The sequence below is a fragment of the Dreissena polymorpha genome, chromosome 15, assembly GCF_020536995.1.
Source record: "Dreissena polymorpha isolate Duluth1 chromosome 15, UMN_Dpol_1.0, whole genome shotgun sequence".
Taxonomy (NCBI): domain Eukaryota; kingdom Metazoa; phylum Mollusca; class Bivalvia; order Myida; family Dreissenidae; genus Dreissena; species Dreissena polymorpha.
This window is the reverse complement of record NC_068369.1, coordinates 27,004,871-27,008,515: the sequence shown is the minus strand read 5'-3', so window position 1 is coordinate 27,008,515 and position 3,645 is coordinate 27,004,871.

The following is a 3,645-nucleotide window of genomic DNA, read 5'->3' as shown; positions in this document are numbered from 1 at the left end:
ACGCATGTTAAACAGATAATATCACCGAGGTAACGGACGAGAAACGAACATAAAATCATTTTATCCGTTCGTGTCCGTTCTTATCCGTTTAATGTCCGTTACATATCTGGTGAATCCGCTCATTGTTCGGCGATGTTGGGTGAACGTTTTGTCCGCTACTAATGCGCTACACTGCCGTTTTATACGGTAGAAGTCCGTTCCTCGCACGGTAATATCCGTTAGCCGACCGTTAATTATCCGGTACATATCCGTTAAACGTACCTTTTTTTTCCCGTTACATCACCGGTACTTGTGCGGTCATTGTGTGTTTCCTACGCTTCACACACCGGTTGCGAGAGTCTTGAGCGGCAGTGCCGGTACATTTTATCACCGGATAACCAAAATCTGCATATTTGTCCGTTGTCTCTCCGTTACATATTCGTTAGTCGGTCTGACCGGGCCTTAAGGTTACATTATTACATAGAACAATATATAAACGCTTATACATAATGTTTTGCTGTTTCGTTGAAAGTTTTGACAATTGGCCAAAATTCTAAGATTGAGTTTAAACAGTTACTGTAGATTGTTATCATTTTGAAATGTTTTCTGACGCCAAATCGGCTGTTGCCGTAAAATACCCGGGGAAGTCTTCGTGATATTCCGGTATATGTACATAAACATAATCCGACGTAATGACTGGTATGCTTTTGGTAGCAAATAAACGAGACCAGATGTAAATCTCGTGTTTTCTTTCCTATAAGTATTTTCCCCTTGTATTCGCTAGGTGATAGATTGGACAATTCGGTTTATTTTACAAATGAACCGCAATAGTGTCATTGTATTGTTGTGAAATTCTCAGCTAATAATTTCAACTGTGTGTGCATACATATCTTTTTGAAGCGAATCCAATTGTTTTGAAAGTGTAAGTTTGCCTGAATGCGCACAAGTTACGTAGGAAAGGCTATCTAAACAAATATTTAACCAAATAACCGATCCATTAAGAAAATAAAATATGTTTTTCCAAATTGCCGGATATGATAAAGAGAAGTGTACGGGGAATATTTATGCATGTTTACCATTTGTAATACAATACATATATTTGTATTAGTCATTTAATTTAGAACCTATGCAACCAGTATAAAAAGCAAACGATACGCTTTTTAAATAGAAATTTGGGTTTATAGATGTTATATTGTATCGCTCTACCACTTCACATTCATATTATGTGCATGTTCTTGTGTATGTCGAACACCAGTAATTGTATTAAGAAACATAATTTTAAATATGCTAAGCGCCTGGCTATGTAGATGCTTGTTTTCGCATAAATACATGTGTGTGATTAAAAACCCTAAGTGCCAACTTAATTCAATAAAAAAAAAGCATGTAATTATGGTCTTACATATTCAAGAAACACTATAAACCGGATGTGTGCAGCGACTTGCGCATATTAAATGAGTCGTGTTCTGAGAAAACTTGGCATAATGCATGTGCCTAAAGTTTCGTCCCTAATTAGCCTGTGCAGTCCGCATAGGCTTATCAGGGGCGACACTTTCCGCCTAAATTGGATTTTGGCTAAAAAAAGACGTCATTTAAACGAGAAATGTCATAAAAGCGGAAAGTGTTGTCCCTGATTAGCCTGTGCGGACTGCACATGCTTTCTTAGAACACGACACAAATGATCTTCAATATAAGTATTTTCAATTTGTTAACGTTATGCGATATATATTTAATTATTAAACGGGTATGATTAAACACCCAAATGAATTAATCCGATTTAAAAGTTTTCGCACTCAAACGTAACACATCTTGCGACGCCCATTCTCATACAATTTAGATTAAGAGGCTTTCTAAGACTGTCTGGTATAACATTGGCGTCGTTTGAGGCTATCCAAGATTACAAAGTCGATGGGAGAACAATCAAAGCTTTTCTGTATCTACTCCGACGGAATTACATTCTTTACACGTTTTTCCGGAGGAATCACTCTGTCAGTATGACTGGACGTCAAGCGCTGATGACAAAATATGTCATGTTCATAACCTCAGAACACCATTGAAACGTAATTATTGAATAATTATTTCAACAAAACGGTTATATAACAGAAAGCATTTACGTGTACACCTATATCCTTTTCCCGCAGTTATTCTTTATCGTTAAAGCTTACCCAAGCCAAATAAATAAAACTACATATATTGTTTACAGTGACATCCGAAAATCAACCTGTTAACAGAGCATTGGTATGTGTGTTTATTGGTTGTATGTTGTTGGCATTACCATTTAGAATTTTTTTTATATGCCGTGCTCTGTGAACGGCGGAATGAACATTCTAATCTGGGGCGACACTTTCCGCTTTTATGATATCTTTCGTTTAATGAGTGTTTTTTCTAAGCAAAAATCTAAGTGTCGTCCCTGATTAGCCTGTGTTGAATGCCCGGGCTTATCTTGGACGACACTTTACGCACATGCATCAAATATCCTTTTCACAGAGCGCGGCTCATAGGTATTAAGTTCGAATTCTATTCTTATAAACAGGAAAGTTTAATCGCGTAACCGTCACGTTGTCGTTGTCCGCTTCCCCTCAGTATAGGTCAAGCATAGTGTTACAAAGGATTAACCTTTTGTAAAGACGATTAATAAATAGTATACATAACACCCTGTATAGCATTTGGCGAATAATGCCTATCTTCGGCTTAGATCAGGATTAATTGCATTTATATAACAATAGTTCAAGGGTATTTAATAGCTGTTAAAGAATAAGGTCACCTATTCAGTAAATGTGTTTGTGAGAACGTGTGAGGTCTGATTTATTGGAAGACTATGGGTATTTCTACGCATCTCTGTCTTATTTGCTTTTCAACGAAGAATTTTAATGTGGACGCGTTATTCGTGACCTGTTGTGGCATCCGATGTATGCGATGCAATCACGCCTCCGTTCTGTACGACCCCAACTCTCGCAAAAAACTCACACATGCCAAAATGGGACGGAACAGAATTACCTACTATGTCTAGAACAAACAAGCAAATCGATCTTATTTCTATATACTATCCATACTGTATGCCATTTCTAAGGAGAATCTCATTTAGGACATCTCCTATATTACCGAGTTGAACATTTATACCAGAACCCAGATTTAAATAAACGAGTTCAGGGTGTTTGTTTGAAAGCGATCCTTTGCGGGTCTTATTAACTGTCCATGTTTTATTAATTGGGATTATTATATGATTATTATTTTATGTTGTCTTAGTTTATTGTTTCACACGACTTGATTGTATGGCGTTGTATCGAACTCTTCGAATGTGTTTTAAGTACTTCCTTACGATAAAACCGATACAATCAGAACTATTTTGAAACCAACAATTTTATTTGAGGTCGACACGTTACACAACGGAAATACAAAACGCATATTTTGAGAAGATCGTTAAAACGCATGACCTTGTGTAAGCTTAACTGTTAATTATTTATTACGCTATTGAAACATCGCATATTAAACTTTCAATGAGCTTACTTTAAAATACTGCTTACAGATTAGTAATATAAAAAAACTGATTTTGCATAACAACTGATTGTATTCGGTTTTAACTAACAAGTTTGATCAGGTTATTTGCAAACTGTAGTGGAATCTAATTTACATTGAAACAATAGTTGCTCTAATACATAATTATATGTG